The sequence below is a fragment of the Protomyctophum parallelum genome, assembly GCF_964188405.1.
Source record: "Protomyctophum parallelum genome assembly, chromosome: 9".
Classification (NCBI taxonomy): Eukaryota; Metazoa; Chordata; class Actinopteri; order Myctophiformes; family Myctophidae; genus Protomyctophum; species Protomyctophum parallelum.
The window spans coordinates 7,752,004-7,769,974 of NC_139706.1; the positions used below are offsets into that span (position 1 = coordinate 7,752,004).

Below are 17,971 nucleotides of genomic sequence, written 5' to 3' on the forward strand. Positions count from 1 at the left end.
ATACAGAGATCTCCATATACAGGGTATGGGCACAGACATAATCTCATGGTTTAAACGGGTGCTATGACAATGGGCATTGCATACTAGGTTCCTAACTTGCATCGTTCCCAAGTATGCCATTGGCCGACGGGCACAGGCCTAGTAATAATAGATACATAAAGGAATAGTTACAAGGGGGAGGGGGGAGGGGGAACAAAACAGTGCTGTGATGTCCTCGAAATGGGGTGGTTTTTTTCTGGGGCATTATTATCACCTATAGGCTACATTTCATCTCACAGTTTATACTTTGCCAGAGCCAGGAATTCTTGTAAACTATGAACACAGAACACACAGACACACATACTCCTTGCATAGGCCCCAGTGAATAGGCATTTGGGGTTTAAATTACTGGATGTATTGTAGACTTTGTTTAAACAATGGACGCCACTCGGTGGCCAAATAAATTGATCACAAATCGACAAATCTTATAATGTTGAAACAGTTTAGAAGCCACTTTTCCAGTGCAATAGAGCATACTTTTTGCCTTCTGCCAATCTCTTCCATTCTAACCCAATACACACACACACACACACACACACACACACACACACACACACACAATGACACTATAGTCTCAACTAAAGTAAACCCAATCAAGTACAAAAACGAATATATTATATTTACTATAATTAACATAATCAAAATCAGACCCAAGACATTAATTTGTGAAACAAAACAAAAGCAAACATAATCATTGAATCAACCAGTCAGAAGCTATACTGTACATGAGAGCAGTACAGCTGATTTGATTTCAACCCCTTTTCTTCCAATGTAGTCATTGTTATTATTATGTTATTATTATGCCAAATCCCTGATTTCCCCAGACATCCTTTCTGTCGTCATCACTGCAGTGTTGACCCGTGATGGCTGCTTGGACCTAGAGGGATGCTATTGAAACCACATGCCTCTTCTGACACACTTGGAATCACTTTGAACCCATTCTGACCTGAGATCAGATTCATACGAGGTTTCCGCCGGACACACACTGGTCTGATTAAACCCATTCTGACCTGAGATCAGATTCTAAAAATGTCAGTCGCTCTTCGATTTTTCAAAAATAGCAGACCTACAAGCTCGTATCGCGCCACTCGGTGGCGCGATATGAGCTTGTAGATCTGCTATTTTTAAATAGCTAAAGCATAACATAATGCTGACACCAAAATGGGTGCCCGGTCAGAATGGGTTAAAACCACATGCCTCTTCTGACACACTTGGAATCACTTTTAATTAACTGTAGAATACTACAGGCATCTTCAATTGAAAGCATATTATTGTACCATTACTGTATAGCGCACGCACGCACACACGCACGCACGCATCCCAAGTCCCAGGTCATGGCGTGAGGAGCGGCCGTGACAGAAATGTGTCCTGACAGCCTGCTCTGTGGTCCGTGCATGGCTGTCGGCATCAATAATTGAACGGTGTATTTGGAGGAAAACACATTGGTCTGCTGTAGGTCAAAGAGGACAAAAGCTTTTGAGACTCAGTGTTCACTACGTTTTGCTTCGCTGCCATACAGCAAAAGGTTCCCCTACTTCTTCTTCTTCTTCTTCTTCCACGAAACAATTCAACCAAAAACGTCAGCTGCATGCAGCCATGACGATGCAGTAGACCTGCAGTTCCAGCATGGCTCTCCTTAAAGCACACACAGCTCTTTAACCCTCTAAGACCCAGCGTTGCTTTTTAGCAACTATTTTATTTTATTTAATTACTTTTTTTTTCTTTTTTTTTCTGTTCTATTTTCACCTAAACGTCATCAGTGATGTTCATTGCAATGCCATTTCAATGCCATTGGTCATGATATTTGCATATAAATACCCCCCACAGAGGCTGAAATTCACACAAATTAAAAATGTCTGGATTTTGAACATTTTTTTAACCTAAGACTTTTGACCTTTACCCTAATAAAAGTAGGTAAAATAATTGTAATATGTTTTTTTGTGATCACTAGAATGTCTAGAACATGTTTTATTCATTATTGTGAAAGATATCCCCCAAATGTAAATTATTAATTTATTATATTATTATATAGTTATTATATAATTATTATAAATTTTCCATCAAACTTTATTTTTTTATTTTTTTTAACATATGTTTTAGTGTCAGTCCTAGTAGTAGTAAGGTTGGAATCTATTTTTTGCAAGTAGAAATGAATGCGGGTGTTAAACGAAGCCACGAAGCACCAGAGAGGGAAAAGGCAGCATCATCATCAACAGAAGAATGGTATTAAAGGACGCTGCCTTGTGCTGTTATTGTGCCTTATTGTGTCTCTGAATTTGAATGTGTGTGCGTGTGCTGTGTGCCGTGTGTGTACACGTTATGTAGCATGCAGGACAGGTGTGTATGGGGCTACACATTCACAGTCATATGAGCCGGGCGGTGCTTAGACGCCCGCACGGCGTTTGTAAGACAATCCAAGCGCTCCCCTTCCCCAGTACAGCTACAGAGATGCGGAATCAGCTGCGAATGATATAAAGTGATTGAAGGTGTGGGTTATCGGTGAAATCACGTGACGTTAACCAGTCAATCAGAATCAAGTATAGGGATTAATCGTTTTAGAACCACCTCTCTAAGGGGCAATTCACACTATGGTCCCGGGTGCGCACTCGGGACCACTTCGAAGATGTTGTGGTAGTGTGAATGATGCGTACCGTTCCCGGGAGCGGTTCGCCCAACCGTCCCCGGGACCGCATGGGGGGCGGGTCTCTGGACCGTTGAAGTGTATTCAGATACGGATCGTTCCAATGTGAATGCATGTGTACCTAAAGAAGGAAGTGGACTGTTTTTTTTATGAACGTGACATAATCTCTAGTCGACGAGCCAAGCGTCAACAAAAGAAAACACACAGACGCTGCACGACGCGTAACACCAGCGCATTTCTCAACGCAGCACGTCTCCTGTTGAATCTGTGTATACGCACAGCACCACAGTGCACGCTGATCTTATTCTGCGGACTACACGTGGCTCTTGGGCTTTGCTTGGCATAGTTTCCAAAGTAAAACAAAATAACAATAATGCTAAAGTAGAATCCATAGCAAACTAATATCAAACACGACACTGGAGCACAGAACTGACTGACACAGTGAATAGCAGGCAGACTGACAGTGAAGTAGTATAACGGCAAAGAGCCAAAGAGGAAATGTAATGTGTGTCTGGATTTATTTGAGACAATGTCGCAGAGTTGATGGTCAGTGTCCGGGCGCGCCAGCCATCAAGCACACCGCCATCTGGATGATTAAAGTGTGTTATGCAAGTGTACCCGGTGCGCTGTTGAATCTCGGGCAATGTGAATCATGGCCATCGGGGACCAGGCAACCGTATTCGGAAACGGTTCCAATGAAACGGATTCAGTCCGTCTCAGTGTGAATTGCCTATAAGACACACTGGAGTTATTTAACTTCTTATCAAAGTGTTTTTTTTTGGGGGGGGGGTGACCTCTTTTGTATAGAGGGACAGACAGTAAATGGGGAGAGAGATGGGGGGGGGGGGGATGACAGATGCAGTAAAGGCCGTCGGGATCGGGAGTAGAACCCGCGGCACACCGTCAGACTTGGACTACCGGCCAAGGTGCCTGGACCGCCACGACCCAGGCCGAACCACCTCTCCATAGGGACACTGGAGTTATTATAAAAGTGTTGAACCACCTCTCCATAGGGACACTGGAGTTATTGCGAACGCAGTGAGCCACTTACTATGACAGCAGGGGCTGAGTGTCTGTGTGTGTGTCACGCTGTGTGTGTGTGTCACGCTGTTACACCACCGGCCCGCCACCAGAGGGCGCAGCTGTGGCACGCACGCACGCACGCACACACACACACACACACACACACACACACACACACACACACACACACACACACACACAGGGCGCAGCTGTAGCACACACACACACAACCACACACACACGAGCTGCGTTCGCTTCACGCGTTTGCGCGTCTTACTTGTTATAAAACTTCTTATCAAAGTGTTGAACCACCTCTCCATAGGGACACTGGAGTTATTATAAAACTTCTTATCAAAGTGTTTAGCAACACCGATATCTTGATCATTAGGGGAGAGCTGCGAAACTATTAGCAATTAATGGGTTATTTTTGTACGAAGGTGTGTGTGTGTGTGTGTGTGTGTGTGACGTATCTGCGACCGTTGGTCACAGTTTACTATGAAAACCTGCACCAGGCATCAGTCACACTCAAACCCTGTACACTCAAGACACGCTCCATATATGGCCAGTACAGTACAGTACTGTAACCCTTAGATCTCCATATATGGAGTTGACCTGTTCTGACATTCCATATGTTGATCTGACCTCATCAAACCCTGTACACTCAAGACACGCTCCATATATGGCACGTGTCATGGAGAAGAATGGATCATCACCTAGATCTGCATACAGTATATGGAGCCGGCCAGCAACTCTACATCTGACCTCACGGACACCAGATGAATAGTTTAACTCCTGCTTCTTAACTGCGCCGTATTATGAAGCTTCTCGCCCACAAGCGTCTTACTGGTAGTATAAAAATGCAAAATACAGTAAAGAATTAAAACAAAACGTAGACCTAAGAGAATCAGGTGACATGAGGAAAATGTTTACGAAACAAAACAATGTCGACTGACTCAGAATTATTTTAAGCCAAAGGCAGGGCGTTCCACAATGTATAGAGCAACCACTGCCAAGGCCCTGTCTGTCACCCTTTGTCCCAGGAATATATGCCACATGCTCACAACGCAACAACACGCTGGGAAGTTGCAGATCTCTTGTTATTTTAACTATATAATATTTGAGATATATGCACATTTAATCTTACGAAGATAAAAAGTGAAGTCTCTGTAGACACCATGCTGTCCGTCGGCATAGTTTTGCATTGCTACAGTCGATGCACCTCGGGCCGTTGTGATTGATCTCAGTCCAGACTTTCTGCTGAGTATAGCTGTGGAAGGAACATTTGTTTTAGGGTGTGGAAGATGCTGGTGAAAGTCATTGCTGACTGTCTCTCCTCCTTTAACCCATTTTGGACTGTGGTCGAAAAAAAGGCTTCTAAATACTTTTTTTTCTGAAAAACCCATGTTTCTATGGCAGTGGTGCTCAACCTTTTTCAAGTCAAGGACCCCCAGAATTATCTCGATTGGGCCATGGACCCCCATTTAAAAATATGTAGTTCAGGGACCCCCCAGAAGCGAATACGTATTTTAGTTAAAAATGTTCGCTCTCAAATATATATTCAAAGTGCGCCACATTTTCACGACTTTTCCAAAATAGCAGACCTACCAGCTCGTAGCGCGCCACTCGGTGGCGCGCTATGAGCTTGTAGATCTGCTATTTTTCAATAGCTAAAGTAGAACAGAATGCTTAAAACACCAAAAGGGATTCCCGCCCAAAACAAGTGTCGAGCTCCAGAGGATATACTTTCCAATGAATTTTCCCCCGAATGGTTCATCCCGTGGAGAAAATATGTTTCAAATAAACGAATAGAATTTTAGTTTGGGATTGAAGTTCATTTCATACTGTAACAATGAAAATGTCTTATGACGCTATAAACATAGCAGCCCAGCCCATACAAGCTCACAAAGTGCTGTACTGTATATCCATGCTATGTTGGTTGGCTGTATTAGGTGCGTGACAATGTTGTATTGTACCACAGAGTATGAACTGGGATCAACTTTACAATTACATACATACATTATTGATGTGTTGCTAGTATAGGGAATGAATGATACATATATTATATAACGGACATTATGTTTAGTATGCACTATAGTCATTCCACATGTCCATTTGCTGAGTTACTTACTGTATAATTCATGCTGTTATAAATGAATAAACCTAGAGATTAAGTTGCTGCTCTAGCTATGATGACACCATGTGTCATCTGTTTCATCTTCACCTCTCCAAATGTATTTCTGTTAGACTATGCCGATCTCTCTCCTCTCTCTCCCTCCCTCTTTCTCCCTCGCCCTCGGTCTCTTTTCTCTCTCTCAAATGCTTGACTCATTCAGTCCCTGCCAGCTTCAAATGATGAAACCAATAGCTTAAAAAGCATATATGCACCTGCATAAAGTCTGTGGCAAATCGACTTTAATGTCATTTAATGTAATCAGGACAAAGTCCTATCCAACGACAACAAAATATTCTTTAGTTTCTTTAGAGGCTATAAAATCTCATCAAATGGTGGTCCGTCCGTGGCGCAAAGGCTGAATAAATAATGGTCCTTGATACGAAAAGCATTGACAACCACTGAGCTAGGACTTTTCTGTTTGTACTGTATGTAGGCCTATGGAGTATCCGTTTGCTTTGTGTAATTCTTGTAGGAGCAATAGAAACAAGAAACTGGAGAGAAAAACCATAGTACTTCAATTCCAGAACTACTGCGTAGCCTGCAGAAAGGCAAGCGCACACACACGCAAACACGTGCGCAGGCTCACTGATCATATAATCGACAGGAGTGAAGTGAAATACATTACACCACTGAGCTTAGGGAATTACTACCATTAACAGCCAGGGAATAAATACACAGACACTGCAATTATACAATCACTCTCACAGCAATTAACTACATCAGGTAAACTGAGCATTCAATAATGAACAGGAGCGACGTTATGACAAGGCGGATTTCAATCTTAATGGTGACCGTACAATTTAGAACGAGCGACTGACTTCCCCCGCCCATTGGATTCACTAGACAGGTTGGTGGTGGCGCCACCTTGGGACTGGGAGGTTTTCAGCTACAAGAGATTTGAGATGCTCGACACCGCCGATCCGAGTGATATGCCCATATTTGGAGATGTAGACTGTATCGGTGTCCCTTTTATGCCCATATATGGAGATACCTCATGACGTCAGTATGTGCCCATTATATTAGCCTGTAAAACCACCCCGCAGCGGAATTCAATTTGGTTTACCAGGCTACCCATATATATGGGCATGGCCCCTTTTGTGCCCACTGGTCGCCGACTGGTTTGTTTGTGCCTGATGCCAACCAATAGGTGACACATTGAGGTTCTATATTTGGCCGTCGCTGCATTGGGAACTCCTTATATGGTTATGGCTGAGTCGATCATGGTGACATGAGTGTGTCGAGTGGTTCGCAGTTGCACGCCCGGCCGGTCCCTTAAGCCAATTTGAATATAGGCTACTAGAGTGGTGCCCGTTGGGCACTGGCCTACTTGGAACGATGGAAGTTGGAAATGCTCGCCCCACCCAGTTATTGTGTCCCTTTTATGCCCATATATGGAGTTCTTTGTCAGGCATGCCCAATTAAGTCTATGCTCCATCTATATGGAGATATAGGGGTGATCAGGTCCAGAGCCCGAGCAGAGGCCTTTTGTGGCGGTTCTGGACAACCGTGGGTCCGACCGACTCGAGACCGGGCACTGCACTCCCAGTGCGTGTGTCGAATTTGAAGTCGTGGGGTGAACGGTTCTCGAGTTACGTGGAGTACACACGTACACATACACATAGACATGGTGCATAGAATTACTTTTAATGGTGTAACTTCACGCACAATCATGCATTGTGCTGTTTATATTTCCATCACTCTCATATCTCGTCGACAACAAAATAATTTCCCCATGGTGATTAATAAATCATGGTGCTCTTCTTTATCTTGTGACTGAATTCACTCATATTTTATTTATTGTATATATTTATTTGTTATTATCTGTTCTCAGGGAACAGGAATGTGGCCTGGCTGGAAATAGAGAAGGCATAGTGTTGGATATGCCTTCTCTACCGGGTAACTTTTGGGTTTTTTCATAAATAATAATAATGTTATTGAACACTCTTTACGTCTGTTTTTTTGTTATTTTTTACAATCATTTTTATCCCATGAACTGTATGAAATACTTGCCATTATTATAGTGGTTGCAACTGTATTAATTGATTGTGGTGGGTGGGAGTTCTGCTCTGGTTTTGGGAAAGTAGTAGTTCAAGTAGTCCCGGTCATTTTGTGGGGGGCACTTGTCGGGCCACGCAACACCATCGGGGCCCATGACGTAAATCACCGCCAAGTTCAAGTGCACGGTCATGTGCCCAAATTAGTGCTATGAAAACTGATCGCATCGGCGCTTGCTGACGGCACATTTTATTAATGGATAAATGGATTATATAATAATAAAAACAAGAAAAGGTCCACCGACCGGAAGTCAAGGGTGGACATTCGTCTATAACTTGACACAGCTATGCTAAGCTTTGACCGTTCGGGCTGCGTTGCATTCTTCACACGTTGGACTAGTATAGGAAACCGCACGGAACATTTTCTTTTATATCGTAATATAGTTAATGAGCTTTTTTGAGCCACTGACTGCACGTTGAGTGTACGTGTTGCGTGCGCACATGTGTGTGTGTGTGTGTGTGTGTGTGTGTGTGTGTGTGTGTGTGTGTGTGTGTGTGTGTGTGTGTGTGTGTGTGTGTGGGGAAAGGGAGATGAAGCCAACTGTATGGACGGAGCAGAGCGGAGGTGTTTGTTTGTTGTATTTATAGCAGACTCCTCACATGTGCACTCACATGGGCAACTCCAGTCCAAAGCAAAGCCTTACCCCTGTGTCGGACCGCTGGTTAGACTGGCATGTTCGCCGATACCGATATGACAAAGGGGCGATACCGATACTGTACCGATACAGCATCGGGACATCTCTAATTTAAATAATGCCTGAGATCAACAAGAGAACAATTAAGGAACAGACAGATGTAAACCGCCCACGTATTCAAGGGCAAAGCACACATTTCGCAATGCAAGCAGACACACTTCTGTGCTGTTCAGTCCCACACACACAACCCGAGTATAGACAACCCGATGGGGAAGTGCTCTGCTCTCCATACAGAGACGGACAGGGACTAGAACAACATGAAACAAACATACATAACATACATACAGATTATGCACTGCAAGGACTCGCTAAACAACAAGGTACAGTGGCATACAGTACCTGCACTGATGCATGTATAGTGAACAAAAGTACAAAAAAACTACTGAAGCCCGCAACTACAACAGGCCAGCTTTGTTTGATGAACCGAAGCGATCTGAGGAGAGGACACAGCAAGATGAGACACCCAACGAGGCCAGAGAGTACTGCAGGTAATCAGCCCACTGGTTAGTGGGAGGAGGATGATGGGCAGAGTGGGAGACGACAGCATCACTGCCCCGTCCGACCGTGACCCTGCACCTACTAGTAGGGAGACGACAGCATCACTGCCCCTTTCCGACGGTGACCCTGCACCTACTAGTACTAGCACGACTGAATCCCTACGTCCAGCGTCTCTATGGCTCGCTAAGTGCTTCCATGTCAATCCAGAATACATACTGTATCTCAAGCGGAAAGCTCAACAAGTACAAACATTCATTCCGACACACATGGGAATGAGGCTATGAAAGACACGCACACGCACAAGCGCGCGCACACACACACACACACACACACACACACACACACACACACACACACACACACACACACACACACTTTGAACGAAGGCAGACAGCGATTTATACTTTGGCCACTGGCCGTGTTTTTTCCATGCTGGGCCAGGTTGTGTGGGCGCTCTATAGTCTATAGTCTGTAATCGGTCCAACACATCATGGAAAGGGAAACACCGACAAAGCTGGGTTGAAAACGCAGAGGTAAAGACAGTGATGACGTATACGGTATCTTAGGGAGCATGCAAGGTGATCACATGATGACGTATCAGGTATCTTAGGCAGCATGCAAGGTGATCACATGATGACGTATACGGTATCTTAGGGAGCATGCAAGGTGATCACATGATGACGTATACGGTATCTTAGGGAGCATGCAAGGTGATCACATCACACATTATGATGCAATTCACATCACAAGAAACACGATCTGCTTTGCTCTCATTTCACACCATGATGCAAGACATGAAAAAGGAAAACTCTTTTTTTGGAGGGGGGAGGAGAGAGTTCATACAGGATAACAGTGTTGATTTTGACTGCAAATTTTGTTTTGAGTTTTCATTTAGTTTTTTAGTCACATTTTAGTCACCAGGAACGTTTTAGTGTTAGTCTAGTTTTAGTCGACTAAATATCATAAGATTTTAGTCGACTAAATCTACAGTTGATTTAGTCGACTGAAATGTATTTTTGGCAGGCCTTAATGCCGTCGTAATGGCTGATTTTACACTTAAAAATAGCAGTTCTACAAGGTCACAATGCGTCGCACTGTCTGCAACGCATTGTGATGATCTGCTATTTTCAGCATGCAACCAAGTGTAAACTGAATTGTGTCTTTTCTTCTCCACTCTAGTCCCTCCCTAACATTTTAGTCTAGTTTTTTAAAAGAGCAGTCAACATTGAAACTGGAATATCCTACTATACATTTTAACTTAAAAGAAATTATATTTAAATAATTGCTCCGGATAAATGTTTAGATTTGAATGACTTTTGTATGAACAAGTGTCAATTATATATTTTCTTTATACACCCTAAACATAAATTGGTTTGGTTAACCCAGACTGAAGGATTAATCCTTGTTCAGATTCTAAAAATGTCTTCTACATCCTGACAGTTTTCTGAAAAAGCTATGTTTCTATGTCAGTCGTTCTTCGATTTTTCAAAAAAAAAGCAGACCTACAAGCTCATAGCGCACCACTCGGTGGCACACTATGAGCTTGTAGATCTGCTATTTTTCAGTAGCTAAAGCATAACATAATGCTAACACCAAAAAGGGGTTCCCGCCCAGAATGAGTTAAGCTCTGTTCAGGGGGAAATTACAAATACAATACAGACTTTAATACCTGCTAGGATATCAGTAATGCTTGGCTGCAGACGGGGAATAACAGTGTGCTGTGAATCTCTAGGACTGCAGTGTTTTTTTTTTCTTTAATTGAGAAGTCAGTCAGTCAGTCAGTGCTCCAGACATTGCTGCGGTTATCACTCATTAAGAGTCCATAATGATTAGACTCATCAGTCAGAAAACCACAGACCATGAAGCTGCTCTCATTAGCGAGCTGCCTGTCAGCTGTGTACACGAGTGCTTTTAATGACATGGACATTTTGGCTCTTCTACCTGCGACACTTTCCTATTTTCAAAGCATGGAATGGATTGGATGGGGTGGATGACACAGCTGGCAGGGACTTGTAACGCAGTGGTTCCCAAAGTGGGGTCCGGGGACCCCCAGGGGTCCTTGAGGGAGTTCCAGGGGTCCCCAGCTAAATGTTAGTTTGTAACCTAAATGGATTTGGTTCCATTTGTACATTCTCATGTATGAGAATGTAGGTTCTTGTCTTGTTAGGTTCTTATCTTGCTTATGATCCTTGATGACTAATTAGCTCTGGATTAAGAGTGTCTGCTAAATGCCTCAATTGTAAATTGGTGGAGGCTGAGATGGCACTAAAGACCCTGAATCATCATCTGAGCAATGGCAGTCCTCCAGGTCCTTATTGAAAATCACTATCAGTTGTCATGAGTCACCACAAGTAGACTCAACCGCAGAGAGAGAGAGAGAGAGAGAGAGAGAGAGAGAGAGATTGATTTTTTTCAACTCTTCCCTCCATACCCATTTTTATTCAATTGCAGCCATTTTAGAGTATATTGAAGCACATTTATCCATTTTCAGGTATTTCAGCAAATTTCATATCCTGGTGCTGGGACAGGCAAAGCTAACGCACATATAATGTCCCCCAATCTTATCCAACGACAACAACGTCTTGTGGCTCAAATGCTGATTAAATAATGGGCGTTGATATGAAAAGGGATGAAAACCAATGCCTTACTGAATGGCCTGTCGTTAAATTACCGTAATCTATCTATTATACGAGGGGACCCAGTGTTTCTGACACCTGAATTGAACCCCAATATTCCAACCTCAGAGAGGACACACTAACGGCCACGCCCACGGAGCTCTTCAATATCATTATCTATGAATTGATTGCATAGGCCATGGGGCCTAAATGGAAACATTTGTTGGTGCTATCCCTTTTGATGAGTGTTTGACTGTACTCTGTTGCTGGTTTCACATTTATGTTCAATAAACTATTCAATCAATCAAAAAAAGCTCCATGGGAATAAATAAAAAAAATCAAGCAATATCAAGAGGTCCTTTAAATCTATTAAAACTATCACTGTCAAAGAAGTTCAGATCTGGTATAACTGAAAATAAGCCTTTTAACCCATTTTGACCTGAGATCAGATTCTAAAAATGTCTGACGGTCCCGACAGTTTTCTGAAAAAGCTGTTTCTATGTCAGTCGCCCTTCGATTTTTCAAAAATAGCAGATCTACAAGCTCGTAGCGCGGCACTCGGTGCCGCGCTATGAGCTTGTAGATCTGCTATTTTGAAATAGCTAAAGCATAGCATAATGCTAACACCAAAAGGTGTTCCCGCCCAAAAAAAGCCGTCTAATAAACTGAGGTATGACATTCCCAGGTTGTTCGGATATAGAATCTCCATCCACGCCACATGCCAACACAACGACGTCACGTCACATGCATTATAGAGTGTATCACACACACACACACACACACACACACACACACACACACACACACACACACACACACACACACACACACACACACACACACACACACACACACACACACACACAGAAATATATACAGTAAGAACAGTGGACCTAAGACGTCCCTAGCAGATTATGGAAGCAAAGAGAAGAACAGAAGGAGCAGGAACAAGCATGCATCTCATATTATATTGCACACATACATACAGTACAGTCAGTACCTCTGAGACATTATTATTATTTTATGCAGCTAAATGTTTTGTCACCGAGTCAGGCAGCAAAGGTCATAAATCACCTGCAAGCTAAATGCAACTGATATATTTATTTATGTTCCAATTCCGTGGAGTAATAAAACAGAGCCTCATTGTGGTGGTGGGTGCTGGTAGGTAGCAGGTGTTTTGCTGCACCGTTAAAACCCAGCAGCCTGTGGCATGACACAAACAATTTGTTTGCATAGAGTGATCTCTCCGAGTAAACAGCCTTTTCTCTGTCTTGTTCTTCTCTAGCGCAGAACCCATTGTCAGATGCAGGAGCAAGTATGATGACAGTTATAGTGCTGCACGATTCTTGCTTAAATGTGAACCTCGAGTTCCCTCCACAAGAATTGAGATCACGATTCTCTCACGATTCTCATTATTTCCATGAAAATATTTATTGGCTTTAGTCTGTAGTTGCCGAACATTACTACATTAGAGATTCTACATTACATTACAGATTCTAAAAATGCCTTCTAAATCCTGATAGTTTAAAAAAAATAGCAGACCTACAAGCTATGAGCTTGTAGATCTGCTATTAGCTTGTAGATCTGCTATTAGCTAAAGCATAACATAATGCTTACACCAAAAGGGGTTCCCGCCCAAAATGGGTTTTAAATAGACACCAACAAAGTGCTTGACTTATTTATTGTAAACCTCTCTTAAAGTCTCTCTCTTGTAGCAAAAAACAGTGCTGCATGTTTCTTGCTCAAATTTAGAAATTAGATCGCATACAGTAGGTGTCTGAGTCTAGATCTCAATCTATTTTCTTTCTTCTTTTTTTCGATTAATGGTGCAGCACTAATTAAAGTCGTCTATTCTATGGCCCAAGAATGGAGAATTTGAGCAAATGTTTCAACCAATGAGTGAAGCCGACAGATCGGCACACACGTTGCACGCACACACACGCACACACACACACACACACACACACACACACAGGCGAATATTTTTGGCAAAATGTTAAGTGTTGTGACAAAGCTCTCAACATGTCACTCTCTGATGTGTTCTGGGCATTCAGATTGGCTCTTTATTTTCTGTGAAAATATTTGGTGTATAATAATGGTAAAATAAATAGGGCCAGACTCCAGTGAACTATAAATACAGGGTCAAATTGGTTAAGAGAGTTTGTTATATTTAACTTAGTTGAAATGGAAGGGAAGTGGAGACCAACACAGTAAATGAGAATGAAAAAGGTGTGAGATCATGACTGAAAGAATAAGGTTGTATAGCTCTCTGCTGGAGCTGTTGCCTCGCGACCTGACTACTGATAAGATGGATGGATGTCAGTGAGAGATGTAATGAGGAAACTTCAGACTTGAAATGCGCTATATTTATGTTTCTGTAGCTTGTGAATGGGAAGGCAGGTCAGATGCAAATGCCTCCCGTTCGTCACAGAGACGCGAGTCTGAATACATTTCTTTATGTATTGGACATAATGGTAGCTGTCAAGCACTACTGTATATCCATTCAATGTGGTGATAGCTTTATGGTACTACTTTAAATTCAACATATAAATCAAATCTTCCGCGTTATATGAGCCAGTGAATATAGTGATAGGCGTCAACGCTGGTATAATCTGACAGATGATTGATAAAATCGCAGACACGCCGACACCTTCCACATCAGGAGATGATTGTGATAAACAACTTGTTTATCACGAAACAAGTAAGATTGCATCCTTGATCCTACAGAGTTATGCGTTTGTGACGTTCGATGTTACTCTTGTTTTATTGGAAGTGAAATGCATGCTGGGGTATGGAAATACTTGAAGGTTTAGCCATCTAAACTTTACATAATCACAGACAATTTCCCAAAGCACGCCATGGTTTGCTAGACTTTCAGGGACTTGAAACTTTTAGCTTGAGATACAGTATGCAAATCAACACTGTGAACTTCATTTTATTTTATTTTTGTCACACTACGACGCTACTGCGTGATTATGCAGTTGAGTCTTAGCAATAGTTAGACAAACGTTTCGGCTATTATTCACTATGCAAGAATAAAAACTAAAGCAGTTCCTGGTGTGTGTGTGTGTGTGTGTGTGTGTGTGTGTGTGTGTGTGTGTGTGTGTGTGTGTGTGTGAGTCAGCGTTACGGCGGTCACAGAGAAAAGCATCCATGCAGCGACACTGACTGCACAGAGCGATATATTATATAGCTCTCTGCGTGCCGTGCGAGGCAGAGAATCCCTTTTGGTGTTTTAAGCATTATGTTATGCTTTAGCTATTGAAAAATAGCAGACACAAAGAAAAGCATCCATGCAGCTTGTAGGTCTGCTATTTTTTGTAGGTCTTGTAGGTCTGCTATTTGCTTGTAGGTCTGCAAGCTGTAGGGTGATTATTTTTATTGCGGCGCAAATCTTTGATTATAATATCCTGGTTTTCAACTCAAATCTTTGCTTCCGGGGGGTCCCTGTAGGAACAACATATTTTCAGATGGTGGTTGGCGGCCAATTACATAAATTTTTGGGGGTCCTTGACATGAAAATGTATGCGAACGACTGACAGATACATAGATATTTTTCAAGAAAACTGTCAGGATTTAGAAGACATTTGTAGAATCGTCCTCAGGTCCAAATAGGTTAAATGTTTGCCGTTCCTCCACATCAAAGCTTCGTCGTCGTACGTTCCTACGTTCCTCCGTCCCTCAAACCCCCCCCCCCCACTTCACCCCTCTGTGTTCATGAGCTTCAAAGGCATCGATTAATGATGATCTCTCATAAACATGTCCCGACGACACCCTAATAAGCTCAGCAGCATCCGTGGATATCTTCACAGAGAGGCTGAGAAAACACCTCTAGCTACAGTAGCTCCGACCACACAAGGCATCATCTTCTCCTTCCCTCTCACTTTCTCCCCTTCTAATCACTATGCATACTACATACTGTATGGTATATAATGTATTTTATCGTCGGTCTGTCTGCGCACGCGCACGTACGCACGCATGCACGCACGCACGCACGCATGCGTGCAATTTGAATATCAAAGCTGCGAGCTATTGGACAATTTTGAGGTAGGCCCATTTGTACTTTTACTTTTAGGACTTTAGGTACATTTTGATGACGATACTTTTTGAACATGTTGAATTCAGGATTATTACTTGTGAGTACAACAGATAGAGTAGATATATATTGCAGTATTGATACTTTTACTTAAGTAAAAACTTTTTCCACCACTGCTTAGTAGGCTGCCGCCTATATATACTGTATTTTATCTGTCTGTCTGTCCGTCTGTCTCGCAGTCGCACGCACGCAGGCAGGCAGGCAGGCAGGCACTTACAGTACACACGCAATTTGAATATTATCAAAGCTGCGAGCTATTGGAAGGCTAAGACTAATATTTTGGGAGTGAGTTGACCAGTGAATCAATATATCACAAGGAGCATAATGGTTCTGGCTGCAGGCCCGACACCATGTGTAGCATTTTATAATGAAATCCTTCCACCGTTGCTGCTCTGCGGCCCACGAGACGGAGGCAATGAAACAGGAACGGGCCCCGCAGCACAGCAGCCGCCACTTGAGTTTTAGAAGATATGGAATCAGAACGTTCTGTTCCTGCTCCTGTTGTTGCCTAAAAGAAAGTCTGCTGTAAATTATTTCCTTTCATTTCGTGCCTGCCTCGCTCTCAGTGGGGACAGGTCACAGCAGGGAGAACGTACTGTAGCCTACATGATGATACAGAGAGGTAGCTCTCAGTGGGGTCAGGTCACAGTGGGGGAGAACATACTGTAGCCTACATGATGATACAGAGAGGTAGCTCTCAAACCAGATGACGGGGGTTTGATGAAAAGTGGAGCGCCTGCTGGGACTCGACATCGACACAAACCATCACTCTCTCCACCCACTGTGTCTCTGAAGGAGGACAGAGTGTGTTTTTAGAAACCGTGACTGGAGGCAAGGAGGAGCAATGGTCGTCTATAGGGCAGGGCTGGGCAACTTTGACGATGGAGAGGGCCACTATATTTCCACATTCACTCCCAGAGGGCCACATTGAAAAATGAATATGCAATGTGGCCCTATATTAGCAAAAATAGCCGATCTACAAGCTCAAAATGCGTCACAGTGTGATACGTTTTGAGCTTGTAGAGGAGTTTTATTAATTTTAACCATTTAAACCGTATTAAAGGAGAGAAAAGCTAAACGAATCCTTTTACATATTTATACAGTTACATACAGTTATCAGCTATCAAATAGGATGTTTTCAATGCTTGCTTGGCTGAAATTGTATAGTTACAAAAATGCGTAGCCTTTAGTTAAATGTATGAAACATGTACAAAACACTTTCTCTTTGGGTCTTCGTCAGGTGACCAAACATTGTACCTCTGTCTGTTAATAAAGTGCATGAGAGCTGGAGATCGCTGTGCGGACTGCCTTCCTTCTTAAAGGGCCACTTCACCCTTTGCAACCAGAGCTTATTTTAATGACGTTTAGGACACAAGAAACACTTTCATGGAGTTTTTATGTATGTATTATGTGTTTTTTAATAGATATTTTAGTCGCCATGTTCATGACCAAAAACCTGTCATGAAAATCTCAATTCCTTCCTGGACTACAAATTAAGTCACACGTGCACTAAAGCATTATGGGCATTGTAGGAATTCTGCAATCCAGTCAAACTCTAGTCAAACACACAGACTTCATTCTTTTTCTGGTCATAGGGTGCAAATTTCAAATTTGTGCTACTGTTATCTACTACAAATACTATTAACATTGAGCGACTGCAGTTTTTCACAGAGGTGAAATGTCCTTTAACTGTGTGTTTTCTTCACTTGAACTTATGAGTAGCTCATAAAGTTTAACTAAGGTCTCTAGACCACAGGATCCCAAAACTCTCATCCCAGAATGAGAGGAGAATGAGAGTTTTGAGCTTAAATTATTGCATTTTTGATGAGTACCGGTACATTTTCAGCCCAATCCCCAATCCTCCATGGTCCCTCTCTGAGCCTATCAGCACAGCGTGCAGGGCCAGCTGCCGTTAATTCAGACTAATCAGTGTGTCTAAAACCCAGAGCCTTGTCTGAGGTGATCCACACAGCTCCTGAGGGGTGCCTTTGGATGAGGTTTATTGTCTCCGACCTAGAGAATATGCTCAGGATGTACCCCACATGCCCACACACGAATGGTATGTACACTATGTATGTATATATGTGCGTGCACACGCACACACACACGGTACGGTAGTATGATAGCAGACTATAGT

At 42.8% G+C, this 17,971-nt stretch overlaps 1 protein-coding gene across 1 annotated transcript in view; it reads right to left on the bottom strand.

The window, feature by feature from the left end:
• Positions 1–17,971, bottom strand: part of dner (delta/notch-like EGF repeat containing) — an 88,631-nt gene that overhangs the window by 36,550 nt on the left and 34,110 nt on the right. The gene's annotated exons all lie outside the window — the stretch shown is intronic.